Source organism: Dioscorea cayenensis, chromosome 10, assembly GCF_009730915.1.
Source record: "Dioscorea cayenensis subsp. rotundata cultivar TDr96_F1 chromosome 10, TDr96_F1_v2_PseudoChromosome.rev07_lg8_w22 25.fasta, whole genome shotgun sequence".
In the NCBI taxonomy this organism is placed as follows: domain Eukaryota; kingdom Viridiplantae; phylum Streptophyta; class Magnoliopsida; order Dioscoreales; family Dioscoreaceae; genus Dioscorea; species Dioscorea cayenensis.
In genome coordinates this window covers 2078446-2095561 of record NC_052480.1, presented here as the reverse complement: position 1 = coordinate 2095561, position 17116 = coordinate 2078446, and the positions used below count along the sequence as shown (strand labels likewise).

General features: G+C 32.4%; 1 long non-coding RNA gene across 1 annotated transcript; it reads right to left on the bottom strand.

Annotated features, from left to right (window-relative positions):
• Positions 1 to 61: 61 nt before the first annotated feature.
• LOC120270526 lies at positions 62 to 10316 on the bottom strand. The gene is made up of 14 exons (XR_005539611.1): positions 9972 to 10316; positions 6361 to 6430; positions 5150 to 5494; positions 4753 to 5041; positions 4424 to 4551; positions 4274 to 4318; positions 2321 to 2371; positions 2013 to 2105; positions 1799 to 1899; positions 1576 to 1681; positions 1291 to 1370; positions 1041 to 1219; positions 243 to 318; positions 62 to 146 (listed from the first exon to the last, which is right to left on the bottom strand). It is a non-coding gene; the product is annotated as an uncharacterized LOC120270526 (long non-coding RNA).
• Between the last annotated feature and the right edge of the window lie 6800 nt (positions 10317 to 17116).

The window sequence follows — 17116 nt, the reverse complement described above, 5'->3', positions numbered from 1 at the left end:
AAATATGTAATTAATTAAGGAATTAAGGATTTTATAAAACAGAAAAACAAAAATGTGAAGCTGCTAACCATTTTTGATTAATTCATTGATGAGATTGTTGTAGTAGTTGATTCCTTCTTGATTTATGCCACCTTTCAGTGATCCCTCTGATAAAAATTAGCATAAATAAAATTTAAAATTTTAATTAAATTAAGGAAATAGGATTTTAGAGATTATAACGAGATTAAGAAATAAATACATACTTGGTAGAATCCTTGACCATGAAATGGAGAATCTATAGGAATCTACGTTCATGCCCTTCAACAGCTTCACGTCTTCCTGTAAATAGTAAGAAGTTAAAAATTAAATAAAAAATTGGCAAAAATATAATTTTTGAAGATTATTTTTTGTAAGACCCGAAATATATATATATACACTACAATAAAAAAGAGTTTTAGAGGCGGTTATTATGACCTATAGAGGCGGTTAAAACCGCCTCTATAGCTTTAGCGGTGAATTTTTCACCCGTCTCTAAACCGGCTCATATTAAGCCGGCTCTAGAATTTAGAGCCGGTTTGATACAATCGTTGGGGTAAATTAATAGCTAAGGAAGCGGTTTTTAGAGACGGTTATAACCGCCTCTACAATTAAAATTTTAAACCTAATAGTTTTAGAGGCGGTTATAACCGCCTCTACAATTAAAATTTTAAAACTCTAGTTATAGTTGTAGAGGCGGTTATAACCCCCTCAAAAGCATGCCTAATAATTAGTTTTAATTAGATATATATTATTTAATCTATTAAAACCCTGTTTTAATCAATTAAAAACTCACATTTATAAAAAAAACAAGAGGGAATATAATAAAATCCATACCATTAGATTTCAACTTGATCTATATATGTATATATTTATTCAAGGATGGATGAGCACTAAAAAAAGGATAAACAACTTAATTATGAGAAATGTTTGGAATCATTATTTTTAATCAAGGTCAGCAAACATAATTTGTGAAATCATAGAGGAAGGAGACACAAATCAAGGTGGGGTGGTTTGGTCCCTACCAAAGTCCAAGGTCAAGCAAACACATTTAACTCAAACTTTGACTTCATAGAATGAACTTTTATAGATGTTCATTAATGCAATGGCTTTTCTTCAAAATACATGGATTGTAAGTCAATGCAAACATATCAACAGCTTGTGTTTTAAATGCCAGGATCTTGACCAGGACGTCGAAGAATATCTGCAAAGGAAAAATACTGAGAATGTAAAAATTTGTGAAAGTTTGAGAACCAACGGTGCGCCTATACTTACCTTCTTGTTCACTGAGAATGTAAAATGGCAGATGAGAGCATCTTTGGACCACCTTTATTCCATTTGACAGTGCCAGGTCCCTGATCACCACCAGAAAAACGATCCAGCTAGCATCAATCAAATCTTCAACATAAAATATATTAATCCATGGATTAAAATAATGATCAAAATTGTAAGTAATGGGTATAAATAACTCTATTTCGAGGCAATTTTTAAGAGAACAATCACAGAAGCAGTAAATTTAAAAAAAAAATCCAAATTTAAAAATTAAAGAGAAAATCAAACCATTTTAAGAAGTATATGGTTGTGTTGATGGTGGTAATGGAGCCTTCCTGAATTCTGCCAGGAGTGGATATATCTGCTGAAATGCTCTTAAAATGTCTGCTTTCGACTACGAACATGACAATGTACACAGAAATATTATGAAGATTCATAAGACAATCATCACATTTGAATTTAAGTTCATCACAATTCCAATTTGCAAGTGTTTCAGAATTTAGATGATCACCTTGCTTCCTATCAGTATGACTTTTCCCGAAAAGAAGATAAGAAGCACGTCTTTGGTTCCCTCATTCTGTAAATGAGGCATGGAAAGATTTCTGGTTCATACTGTTGGGAGGAAGCATATTTAAATAAATGAAGATGAAGATGAAGATGAGCATTCATTTATTGTATTGACATTAGATGGCAGAGAAAGAAATCTTGTACAGTAAAAACATTACACTGCAGAAATGATTGTGGGAACAAGCAAGGCCTTCAAGTCTAATCAGGAACTGGACGTCACATGTGCCGACAATATTCTGAACCTTGAACTCCTGTTAAGAATGAAAGTTTCAAAAAATTTAATTTGAGAATGAAACATTTGATGTCAAAGTAGTTCTTGTAAAAGCATATGCAAATAGGCTATATCTTGAAACTCACATCAAATCCAAGCTTGTGAATAATACGAACATACTGGTAGAAAATGCATGATGTTAAGAAATTAGAATCACAAAAAAGTAGAGATGATTTAATTCTCATAATGACATACCTTTCTTGATGCTAATAGCGATTGTTCTTCGCTCTTAGCTCCAGTGCACACCTGAGAAAGAGAAGTTTAATTTCTGACAGAGGAGATGACATTATCAAGATGTGAAGTAAAAAATCAATTTTCTTATACTGAGTGCAAACAATAAATTCTCTCTAAATGATATTGTTCCCATGTACAATGCTTGTGCACACAAATAATTGATGTTGAGTTTATAGTCTAGTGTATAAAAACAACTATTTACAGCTAAAGAGCATTATTCTAATGCAATGAAGGAAGGTGTACTAATAAGAAGACAATATCCAATTTATGAACTACTTATAATAATTTCACAAATCCAATGCAAGCCACCTCTTTTTCAAACAATCATGCATAGATGAACCCCTCTACATTAATTCTGAGCTTTGTTCGGTTTCGATGGCATGAATCTACGAAGTTAACAGTACCTAACACCATCAATTGAACAATCTCTACCAGGGAAAAAAAGGAAAAAGAAAAAGAAAATCCTTTCATCCATTAAGGACCTGACATTCAACAGTACTGTAGATACTAGTTGTTTGAACTAAATTATCAGCCATTGTAATTTTGTAAATTTCAACAGTACTGTTGATGATGGATTTATAACACCAATTATGATGATTCTATAGCCCTTTTCACTCAACAAATTAACTATCATTTTTCAAAAGAATGAGTGGTCTATGCAAACTATATAGTATAGTCTCCCTTTAGAACATAAATTTCACATGTGCCTAAACAATAGACTCAACGATACAAAGATAGCATTTTGAGTTCATTACCATAAAAATTACACTACTCACCTATCTAAAATAGGCACTAGAATCAGTCAATAGGAAATGAGCACAGGATCAACATATTGACAGCTATTTACATGATTCCTAATATGAAAGAATGAAGCAACAAAAGATACAATAAAGATGCTTCTACAACAACATATATTTTTATCAAGGGGTTCATAACATAGCTAAGCCTTAATGCTTCAAAATAACAATTTCAGTATCAAGCAAAAGGGTGCACCTCTAAGTTAGGAAACACCATTCTTTAAAAATCTATCACATAAAATGGATAGATTTTTAAAGTGTAAAATAAAATCGTAATGTCCATTTCGACATTGCATGCTGATAAGAAAAAGGAAACATCTGCCCCATTGTGAGTAGCACAAATAGCATAAACACACAGATGTAGCAATCAAATACTAAACTAATTAGTGATAAAAAGTCTAAACTGCAAATGCTATTACTACGGGGAGAAAACAAAGCATTCGAGAGGGTCCCGCACTCCCTAAATTTCTCTCACATAAAAGAACGAGAGAAAACAAAAAGTACAAAATATAATAGCCTACTTATCATTTTATTTTGACAACTGATCCTCATTTAATTCTATTCCTGTTCCAATTTTCAAACTTTGAAAATGTCTCCATCACTGGTAATTCTTCTTTGACGGCCAGATGTGGTCCAAAATATAATTCAAGCAGTACCTGTTCATGCTTTATAATGTAAATGGTCCAACACTAAATCAGCTTTTTTTTTCCTTTTGGCTGAGTAATGGTAAAGCCACTTATGTACACAGAAAATGAAGGCCTTGATGTGTCACTTGCAACTCTTTAGTCTATGTGTGGCTTCTTCCTTGCAGAAACTGGGAATGCATAAAATCACATAAAATTACCCTTTTCTTTTGACTTTGCTAGAGAACAACAACATCACTAACTTTGGAAAAGATACACTAACCTTAAATAACTAAAATATTATATTTAAATAGCAATCTCTACCTAGTTCTTAAAATTATTTCCTAATAATCTTACACAAAAACTTGCAGAAATTTGCTAGACCAGAAAATCAGACTGATAAAATAACTCTAAAATGAAGAAAACACCATTTGGGAATTTAGCTGTTGATTATGCACTTCCAAATATACAAATCAGAATATGAAATAACTTACTTTTCCACAATAACAAAACAATTCAGCGAGATGTTCTTCAGTGACCTGAAATTCATTGGTCAAGAGATTCAACATAGATCAAGAGAAATTTGATGGACAGAGATGATAAAAAAAAACTACAAAAATAATAACAAAAGATAAAACTCATACTTCTTATTCAATAGGCTCACATGGTGATCAATGTCAGAAACATATACAGTCCTCCTAATACTCTCCTCCTTCTGATCTCTCCGAGCTCTCTCACTCATCCTCCTCCCCTGATTATACCCATTCCTTCTCTGCAAAAGTCCAGATCAAATTTCAATACTTCAACAATAAAATTCCAAATAAAACACAATCCTTTGATCTGAAAAAGAAAAACCTTCAACATAAAATTCCAAATTAATATAAAAAACTAAATCTTTGACTTAGAATTGCCAAAAAAAAAATAAATCAAATCACAATTCCAAAATACAGAAAAAAAAAGATGAGAATTTTACTCGACGTTGCTGTTGATTATTCTGATTACTAGAAGGCCCATCGACCGCCGACGAAACGAAAACGGGAGCGTCCGCCGATAGCCGGTGACCACCAGCCTGCCGCCCATCCGCTGCCAAGACACCAGCACGCGACGATGGCACAAACTCCTTCGCTGATGGATTCAACTGAGACAACAAGTCAACCAACTTCTTCACATGACTCTGAAACTCTTGATCCCGTCCGGAGAAAGCTGATCATCGGACCTGATCGTACTCTCCGCAACCACCGCCATTCCCTAGAAAAAAATCCCTAGAAAAAAAGGAACCCAACCATCGAAAAACAAATCCATACTATTAAACCCCAATCTCATATCAAAACCAAAATAATCACAACAAAAGAGGAGGGGAAGGTCCTTACCGTCAGGTTCCAGAGCAATGAGGCGTTCGATGATGGTGATAGCGTCAGGGAGTAGATTGGTCTTCACTTTGAGCTCAAGTAGCGATCGGAGTGCCTTGATGCCGTCTGGATCAAAGGTGAGGTGATCTTCGAGTGTGCAGGCTTTCTCATCGACGGTGAGGGATTCCGGGAGTGTCTTAGACTGAGAGATGGAGGTGGTGGCGAGGGCTGGCTTGAGAGGGCGAGAGCAGCTGCCACGACGGCGGAGGGGATGAGGGTTCTGAGAGGGTTGTCGTGGACCGTTGAGGGTATCCCCAAGAGGGGGAGAGGGTTTGGGGAGGCGGGCATGAAGAGAGGGCGGACGAACTAGGGCGCGCGAGAGAGAGAGAGAGAGAGTGTGTGTGTGAGGGGTTTTTTAATTAATTTTTAAAACAAAATTAATGTAGAGCGGTTTAACTAAACCGGCTCTAAAAATATGAAAAAAATATCCTATTTTTTTATAGAGGGTTTTTTTTAAAACATCTCTATTTAACTGCCTCTAAAGCTTAAAAATGGTGTAGTGATATATATATTGTAAGGAGGAAATACTTTGTATCAATGATATGAATCCACGACAATATTTCCATTGATCCTGTCTTCAATTTTTTTGGCAAAATATTTAAAAAAATAATTAAGTATGCTCATAATAAATTTAATAAATGTTGTTATAAATACAAAGGAGTTTTCTTTTTGGTATTTTATGTTGTATTGAATTATATTTATATATATATATATATATATATATATATTGCCACTGAAACTAGTTTAAGAACTAGTTTAAAAAATTGGATTAACCTAGTAAAACACTTTTATTTATTCATTTATTATCATTCATTTACTTATGGATTTATTTATATTTCTTTGATTACAAATCAACTTGAAATTTTTTTTAAGGAAAAAAAAAGAAATTGTAAAAGATAGGTTGATCTTTTAATTTTTTTAGTGGGCTTCTATTTAATATATATATATATATATATAATGCATATATAAATATAGTTTTTAGACCAGTATATTTATTAGATTACCTTTCTTTTGTTGGGGGATTATAATAAAAATAGAAAATAAAACCCAGTGATTATTATACAAATATTTTCTTGTTAATTAATAAGTTCAATAGTATGTATTCTTATACTAACTACTGCATTAAGAAGAAGAGGTGTTCATTATTCATTGCAAGAAATAAATATATATACCAGGGTGTTGTTGGGTGAAAGTGTCCCAAATGCTTGGCCCTCTCCCTCCTTCATTCCAAGCTCCTTCTATCTGCAACAAAAACATACACGCACATATTACATACATATATATATATATATATTGAGGACTCATCATCTAGGAACATCTCTAGATTTTAGATCTAGGGACGTCCACAGTAGGCATCGGATGGTAATCCGACGGTTATTATCATTATGAACAGTAAAAAAAGTTGTGCAGTGTTTATATAAACAAACAACCGTTGGATGATGATCCAACGGTTTAGATGTAAAACGTCCCTAAATTTCAAATCTAGAAACTTACCTAGATGATCTTTTTTTTTTTCCATATATATATATATATATATGGAGTGTTTGGTTCACATGATTGGAGTGGGAGTGGGAGTGGGAGTGGGAGTGGGAGGGGAGTGAATCCAAGCCTTTGTTTGGATGGTCATGAGTGGGAGTGAGAGAGGAGTGGATGAGGAGTGAGTGGGGAGTGAGCATTGCTCCACTCCTCCCTCACTCCTTGGAGAGAATGACCAATTTGCCCTTTTTATTTAATAATTAAAATAATAATTTAATTTAAATAATAATTAATTAATTAATTTTAACAATAATTATTAATTAAATAATAATAATTTAATTAAATATAATAATTAAATATTTTTTTATAATAATTAATTAATTATATTTCTTCATTAATTAATTATTTATTATAGTTAATTAATTAGTAATTAATTATTTAAAAAAATAATTAATTATCAATTTGATATAGTTATTTATTATAGTTAATTAATTACTAATAATATTAACAAAAAATTTGAAATATTTATTTATAACAATTAATTCATTTTTTTCAATTTACATAGTATTCATTTGAATAAAGGGCATAAATGTCATCTTATTATATTTACCTTTTTTACCTTTTCCATTCCCAATAAATTAACTCTTCAATCCTTATCAACCAAACACATTCTTCATCTCACTCCTATTCCACTCCTGACAACCAAACACGCCCATATATATATATATATATATATATATAAGTAAAGATCATATGGGGATATCCATATAGACATCCCAATTTGAAAAAGTATGAGTGAGAGTAAGGATGAAAATGATAAGCATTGGCAGAGGCAGAGCCAGAAATTATTTAGTGGGGGGCGAACTACAAAATTTAAAATAATAATTAATAAAAAATTTAAATTAAAAATTTTAAATAATAAAATACATTTAAATTTTTTTATAACAATAAGAAAAATTTAAGAGAAATAATTAAAATTAATTAATATATCAAAATAAATATTTTTATCAAAATTTAGATTTTTTTATAATTCTGACTCGGGGTTGTTTAAAATAGGTAAAATACCCATATTAGTCCCTATACTCTTTTCACTTTGCCCTTTTAGTCCTTCTATTTCAATTTAAGCCCTTTTAATCCCTCTACTCTTTGAATGAAAGCAAACAAGTCCCCCATATATACTTTGAACATACCAATTACTAATTTTTATTACTCATATGTTCTATGAATCATATAAAAAATAAAGAATTTGTATTATTTCTCTGAATTGTGTATATTACAATGATTATTATGGATGAATTGTGTAGTATATTAATTATTTTTATGATCAGAACAGTCTTAGGGGACTTGATTGCACTCATTCAAAGAGTAGAGGCATTGAAACAGCTTAAATTGAAGTAGGAGGACTAAAAGGGCAAAATAAAATAAGTATAGGGACTAACATGGGTATTCTAGCTTTAAAATACTAGGTCTATAACGGAATTTTAGAATAAACCCTCTAATTTATTTAATAAAAATTAAATTCATTTAGATTTTATTTTAATAATTACTAATTTGAGATGTTTATTTATCTTTGGTTTAATTGTTGTACATGTCCCTGTAATTGTGTACTTTCTGCCCTTTTAGTCTTGCAATATTTTTAGGTACAATTAAGTCCTCATATTTAGTCGAGTTGGGTCATTTTAGTCCGCTGTGTTGATGGCAAGTGTAAATTGCAAGGACTTAATTGTACTTAAAAATATTACCGTGGACTTGGCTGAAAGTACATAATTATAGGGACTTTTACGGCAATTAAACCTTTATCTTTTCACACACTACTAAACTCACGATAAAAAGGAAATATTTAAAATTTGTGAATAAAATTCAACAAATAAAAATCTAACAAAAAAAGTGCAACAATATAAAAACTACAAAATCTGATATTTATAATTAAAAGAAATAAATATTATATTAATTTTGGAGAAACAAATGCATAAAAAAGCCATTATAAAGGATTGTAATAGAATTTTGAAAAGTTAGTTAGAGAAGATATGACTAGTTAAGCATTAAAATAAAATATATAATATCTTAATGGATTGTTTTAAAAGTTAAAAATTAACTAGGATTAAATTATATTGATTAAATATTAAATTAAAAAAAATAAAGTGCCTAAAGTATTGGTAGTCTACTAGTCTTTCAAATTTTACTTTATTGGCTTTACCCTTGAGGTGATGTTGTTTTGATTCATAATTGTAAAAATATAGATAATATTTTAAATTTAAAAAATTCTCATTATAACATATGTAATTTAATAATTTATCTGAATTCATTTAATTATTTTTTTTAAAAAAATAATATTTATAAATTATTTACATCTGATATTAAATATTTTTGAAAAATAATAACTTTCATTTAAACTTCTATTTAAATTAATAATAATTTTAAAAATATATATTTTATTATCAAATTAAAGCTTTAATATTTTTAAAATCCCTAAATCAAGCATGCATATTTTTACAAATTTTCTCAAAAATTTTAAAAATAGCAAACTAAACAAAACATCTAATAAATGAGAAATAAATAAATAAATCATTCAAATGAAAAAATAAAATATAAAAATATATATAGTTAAAAAATTAAAAATTTAAAAATATATTTAAAAAACGATGAAAGGGCGTGGCAGAAGGGGAAGGGGGAAGGGCTTTGGGCGGAAGAGTGCAGGGGAGGCATTGGGAGGGGGAGGGGAGCACAACTGGAAGGGAAGGGAGCGAGCAGGGGTCAACAAACCCCAGGGCGGGCACCCAGGATAAGTGGTTGTCGCTCCACCCCTGGGCATTAGTGGATAAACAGTACTATAAATAGTTGACGGTTGATAATCACTTGCGTAGATTTAAAATCTGAGGACGTGTGTGAAAAATGCAGTCATTATATATATATATATATATATATATTTTGGTGCAAAATCAATAAAGGGGAAAAAAATTAAGAGCCAAGACATAGCCTAGTGGTTTCATATATTGCTTATGTTGGAGAGGTTTCAAATTTGACACCTCTCAAATACAATGCAAAAAATAAAAAAAAGTGATGTCTCCAATTTATAATTAAAAAAAAAAAACATCCACTTGACTAAAAACTCAAGGTTCATATCTGTTGTCCATAACTCTTAAAAAATAAAAGTAAAAATCCATTACCACCGTACTTGTGTTTATGATAATTCTTCTCCCTTGTTTTAATATTTAAAAAACATTATATTACTGGATTACTATGAACTCTTTAACAAAAAAAAATTTCTTGTTTTTTTTTAAATACTTAAAAATCATGAGAAAATAACCTGATAAGCAGCAGTGGCAGCACCAAAAGTAAAGCCAGGAGGGAAGCTCTGCCTATCAAAAGCCACAGCTGCATCAGTAGTGGTTTGAGGAGCACTGGTTTGGACTGAGATATTTCCTCCTCTCAAGCACACAACGTTGCCACCTCTACCACTTGTTCTTCTTGAGTACTTGTTTTTGCTACTTGGTAGGGATGAGTGTTTATTAAAGGAAAAGGAAAACCATGCTGGTTTTCCTGCAGCTAATAATGAAGTACCGGAACTAGTTAAGGACAAAGTGGTGGGAGACATGGAAATTGGTTGAAAGACTGAGGCCATTGTCAATGGTTTTCAGGTGAGGTTGGCGGACTTAAAGCAGGGTCTGTGGGTGGTCATTTATAGGCGCAACATGTGTGAGGGAGCTTGTGGCCATTAATTATTGGAATTTTTAAAACTTATTTTTTTAATTTTAACCCCAATGAAACATGAGTAGCCCATGGCTTAGGGGGTAGATGATATACACCTCTATTTGTAAGATATTCGGCTCAATTCACTGAAAAACTCAAACTTGGCTCACTCATGGTCTAGTCAAGTCGGACCCTCGAGTAGTCTAGCGATCCGAGTTTGATTATTTTTACTACTTGACTCAAGCTGTCATGTAGCCTAATCTAAGATGTATATATATATATATATATATATATATATATATATATATTAGATTTATTATAAAATTACTATTTTATCCTTTTGACCTCAACTCGAGTATAAGAATGGCTATAATGATTTTTCAGCCTTTTTCGAGCTTATCTCGAGCAAGCTCTCGATTAATGTATCGAATCGAGTTTGAGCTATAAAATAAATACACAATCGAATTTGAGCCGAGTATCAAGCAACCGGATTTTTTAGTCGAGCTTGAGCTCCCCAACTACTCGGCTCAAGCTCAATCGATTACACCCCTACAATAGATCAACACCCCCGCTCACGGTATTAGTTGAGATAAGTGATATTTTTCATGTTAACCTTTCTCCGTTGTTGGTAGATTAAGTGACTTAATGGCGAGTCCCTAGATGAGACGAGAATGGGGAGTCACTTCTCATTTATTCCTTTGTTCCGGAATGGGATTCCCCATCCCATCCTTATTTTGATTGGGAAAATGGGAGAGGGAAACCTTATTCTCACTCATGCAGAGATCCCCACTCTGTCTTTCTAATATAAAAAAAAGAAAAAAGAAATATGACGTCGCAACATGTGTGAGGGAGCTTGTGGCCATTAATTATTGGAATTTTTAAAACTTATTTTTTTAATTTTAACCCCAATAAAATGTGAGTATCCCATGGCTTAGGGGGTAAATGATATACACCTCTATTTGTAAGATATTCGGGCTCAATTCATGAAAAACTCAAACTTGGCTCAGTCATGGTCTAGTCAAGCTGGACCTCGAGTAGTCTAGCGATCTGAGTTTGATTATTTTACTACTTGACTCAAGTGCTTGTGAGCCTAATCTAGTATGTATATATATATATATATATATATATTAGATTTATTATAAAATTACTATTTTATCCTTTTGACCTCAACTCGAGTATAAGAATGGCTATAATGATTTTCAGTCTTTTCGAGCTTACTCGAGCAAGCTCGATTAATGTATCGAATCGAGCTTGAGCTATAAAATAAATACACAATCGAATTTGAGCCGAGTATCAAGCACCGGATTTTTAGTCGAGCTTGAGCTCCCAACTACTCGGCTCAAGCTCAATCAATTACACCCCTACAATAGATCAACACCCCGCTCACGGTATTAGTTGAGATAAGTGATATTTTTCATGTTAACCTTTCTCCGTTGTTGGTAGATTAAGTGACTTAATGGCGAGTCCCTAGATGAGACGAGAATGGGGAGTCACTTCTCATTTATTCCTTTGTTCCGGAATGGGATTCCCCATCCCATCCTTATTTTGATTGGGAAAATGGGAGAGGGAAACCTTATTCTCACTCATGCAGAGATCCCCACTCTGTCTTTCTAATATAAAAAAAAGACATTATATTAATTTGCCCACGTGACAAATTATATTAATTTTTTAAAATATATATTATCTTTGCAAATTCCATCCTATTTCACAACTTTACCCCTCAATCAATCATTGTGCATATGATATTTATATTTATAATTGGATGTGACACCAATCAATGATCTCAAATCTTTATATGTATTTTTTTAAAAAAAAATCATAAAGTATAATTAAATAATCTATAAACCATATGAAATAAAGAGAAATTGAGTTTGTATTTTTCAAACATTTGAAAATTTAGGTTATCGAGAGACAGAAAGAAATGGTTTGTATTATTTTATAGCTTAACATGTATAAATAATTAAAATTAAATAAAATATCAAATATTATTTACAAGTAGTAAAATAAAAATGTATAAGAATCTCTGGAAGTTGACATCCATATTTTATACTAATCTGTACTGTTATTAAAATTGTATTTATTTTTTAAAATAATTTTTTTAAGTTTTTATACAGTATGTCCCAAACAAAAAATAATAAAAACACTCAAGTTGCAAATGACCACTTTGACCTTTTCAACCAACTCATGACCCCTTATAATGTCTTTTTTTTTAATAATTATTTATTGTAGAATTATGATTTTATTTTTATTTTAAAATCTATTTTGTTCTTTCATATCCTAAGCCCTAAACAAAACATTTCTTAAAAAAAAACCTAAGCTTTTGATGATCATTGGTTAGAGTTTTACACATATTCTTAAATTTCAAAAGTTCTATATAATATCTAAAAACATTTTTATACGGTTTGTTTTTCATAATTTCTTATAGAGCATAAATAAAATAATATAAGGAGACAAAAAAATCTTAAATAATTTAAAACAAAATAAAAATATGTTTTAAATATTTATTAGAAACAATGTTATTTTATTGAATATGTTAATGAGAAAAAAATTCCAATTATTAGAGCTCTACATAAAAGTTTTTTAATTTAATTAATTCTAATTAAAATAAACATTTCCACATTAAAATTCCTAATAACATTTGTGGGATCGAAAATACCCGCCTTGGCGTCGTGTCCGTTAAGAGACACCAGGTGATATATCGAATCACAAATGTTATTTATGTTATTTTATTTTTAACTTTTTGGTCTTTTCCATTCATAATAGAGGCAAGACTCAATTATTAATTACCCAGGTTGAAATCTTGGGAACCTCCGATTAAGAGCTTAAGTACAAGTAAAGGCAAGAAAATTTGCAAATTATAAATCTTATTATTTAGTATATATATATATATATATATATATATATATATATATATATATGCACAGGCATGCAACATGGTGACAAGGCACATGCAGCGCTAGTGATATATATATATATATATGCGCAGGTAGTGGCAGCGAGGCATGCAACATGGTGACAAGGCACAGGCAGTGGCAGTGATATATATATATATATATATATATATCATTTCCATCTTTTATATATTTTCTAAAATTTGCCGTTTCCTTGAGTTAAACATTCTAGTTATTGCTTCGTACCGAGTAATTTTGTCGTTGCTTTGGAATGAGTGTCAGATGTTGGCATAAGGCTGCACCTTAATAATACCAAAGAGGATAACAACATGTCATTTGCTCTCAAAGTTACTAGCAACAACAATATTTGATATATTTGTCTGAGCCTTTTTCTTCATTGCTGCACATCCCATAGTCCTCTTCATGGTTCGTATCATTGTAGTCACCATCTTGTCCTTATTTAATCAGCATCACCGGTATTTTCTTCATCAACCATTTCAGACACCGTTGTTATCCCTTTTACAATCAATCAAGCATCTTGCTTAAACTTATGAGATGTCATGACAAAGCTAAACCATGCATTGCTTTTGAAAGGAAATACAAAACAATTCTAAAACATTGCATGCCATGCATGGCTAGTGTTGGCATGATTATATGTAATGTTGGATCATTTTTTTTTGGTCACACAAATAAACTGGGCTTAACCCCTGACCATGATGACATTAAGAACCAAATATACTTGATCTACACTGATAATTAAGAATCATTGACAATCATAAAATAATCCATGAGAACTTGAAGACCCAGAGTCAAGTTACATCTGCCCTACAAATTCAAGATACTAGATCAACAAGTTAAATTATCACTTGGTGTTTTTTCATTGCTCGCCATGTTTAAACGTAAAACAGCACACGCACAGCCACATGCTTCCAGCCACCACCACTTTTTCTTTATAGCATAGCCGTCACTTTCTCAATTCTCCACCCTCTATTCATTTCCATTAAAACAATACTTCTCTCCATGTCCTTTAGTTTTTTTTTTTAACTATTTTTATTTTTGCATGAAAGTTGATTCCAAAACCATGCATGCATAGGCAATGGCGGATCCCTCCATATGCCATGCACGTTCCTTGAAAAAAAAGGCTTTTAATCTATGACAGCTCATCAAACTTTGAATTGAATATATATATCTATTCTCTTTTGCTTTGGTGGGATCACATCATAGGCTATTACTATAATCATCATTTCTATATATGCAAACAGTAAGCACCTGCTGAAGATGACCTTGCTACTTGGTGGTTGTGGGCTTAGCTATGTCAATATCCATTCAAAAGCCATTTCGTATTTGATTGTGTTCGGCTGAGAGCAATGTGCTATTGGTAAGGCCTTTCATTCAACAACAACACTTCAAGCTCTTCCCTATGTCACTCCAACTCCTCCAACTCTTTAGCTGCTTGCTCTCTCTTGAAATCGCCTTATGTTAACGTGCATGCTTCAGGAAACCAATGCATAATATGCTTGATATCACATAGGTCAAACCACAAGCCATAAGCAAGTAGCTCGTAATCTCCTGCAGCAGCACTAGATCATTCCTTTCGCCAACTTTAAGGAAAATTAGTCCACGTACAGCAATGTTTACCTGAAGATGATGAAGCCCATTGCCCATATTTTCATCCTTCATAACATCTTGGTCTTTCAAACTTGTTCCTTGGATTTATGCAGGAGCTCCTCCACCTTTAGGTTTTCACTATTAATGCCTATTTGAAAGCTCATTCTAGCACAGTGAGCACCTCTGCCTGAATGAGCTCCTTATTGTCCGGCACATGGAGTGCATACAATGTGGTAGAACAAAATGAGTGCCATCATTTAAACACTTTGTCCTCCGAATTACTCATGGTGGACAAGGTGCTTCATTTCTCCAGTCTTGAGTATAGCCTTGGAATGATCATAGTGAGGATAGTTCTTAGTACACAAGAACTTAGTCAGCATCACCGTTGTCTCTTTGATCATCACATCTTCTCTGTCGTCCAGGAAATCCACCAAGGGTTTGATGATCCTTGAATATTCTTGATAGCCATCCGAGTGCCTTACTGTCGGGATTGTGAGCTTGAGTGCGGATCGGCGGAGGTTGAGGTCCTGCTTCACGACCTTGGTAATTTCCTTCAGCGCCACAGCAACGCACCTCTTCTGTCTATTTTTTAGCAGGATGGCGAAGCAAAGAAAGGCTTTTGATTTGATGATGCTCTTGGAGATGGTGAGGTTGTCTTTGATTGGACCGTGTACTTGCTGTGCTTTGTATAGGTCACAATGTTCTTGATCATAGTGAGGGAGTCCTTCATCTTGAAATCACAAGCGCAGAGAAAATTCAGAGGATGGTATCACTCTTCTCATCGATGCCGAGCAGAGAAACATTTCAGATGAGTACGGCTTCAGGTGACGGTGTTGGGGTATCCTCTGTTGCTGCGTGGGCAGTGGCTTCTCAGGCTCTTCCATCTTCATTATCTCTTCATGCTTCGACTCCTCCATCTTCACAACTTCTTCCAGTTTTCAAGCTCCTTCTTCTTCATGGGCTCCTCGTTAGGGGCACAGCAGCAAGCAACGGGCAACGATATTAGCATCGACCAAGTCGGTGATGGCGGCAGCGGCTTCAATATACATATATATACTTATTCGGTGATGATGTCGATGAACTACGACAATGACAACAGGCGTGGCAAGCAGCAACGAGATAGCGTCGAGATAGTTCCAGGAGTCACAGACATCACCATTTCCGTTCTCGCTATGTGGCAACTACTGTTGTCTCATTCCTTTAGGTGTCTTGGGGAACTAGTATCCCCTTCTTCGCCAACCCTTCTCTCTTTTCGGCAACGGTAGTAGTGGCGGCAGCAACTTCAAGCAACAGCGGCAAGCAACGGCGTTAACATTAACAGCCAACGTCGGCAAGCAGCATCTACAAGCAACGTCGGCAGACAGCAATAGTACAAGCAATAATGATTCTTTCCACTCTTTATATATATATAGGTATGGGGAAGAGAAAATGTGAGCAGCTTCTTCTTCTTAGCTTGTTGCTTCCTCTGTTCTTCTTTCGCCTTGTTCTCCTTCTTTGTCTTCTTTTCTTCTCTTCGTTCTCTTTCTTCGTTCGTCCTCTGTCCTCTCCCGTTTTTAAAGCCTTTCAACGTCTCCACGGTTGTGTTGATCGTGGAGATAGTTACATCATTCGTGGGTTGTTTCCATTGATCGTGGCGTCCCACGAGAAGCATCCACACGTCCACTCTCTCTTTTTTTTTTAATTTTATTTTTATATTATATATATATTATTAATTATTATTATTATTATTATTATTATTTTATTTTATTAATTTTTTATTCTTATACTATTATTATATATATGTAAATTTTTTTTAATAATAATAATAATTATTATTATTATTAATATTATTTTATTATTATGTTTATCTGATTTTGATTTGATTTTTTTAATTATTTATCTGATATCTATTCATATTAATAATATTTTTTATCCTATAATTTTATTATAATAATTAATTTAACTTTTTTTATATTATCTTTATCTTATTTAATTATTTGATTATTTATTTTTTTTAATAATATTATCATTATTTATTTATTTATTATTTCATTATATATATTTATTATTATTATTATCAATATCTAATCATTACATTAAAGTGGGGAATTGTTACCCCGTATTCATCACTATTGCATTATATTTTATGGCAACAAAATTGTCACAATTGACTGAACTATTATGACCACTTTGTTTGTCACTCTTAAGATTTTTTTTTTGTAAAAAAAATTGACATAGATAAATAAGGTTATTGTAGCCACATCTCCTTGTCACAAATACTTAA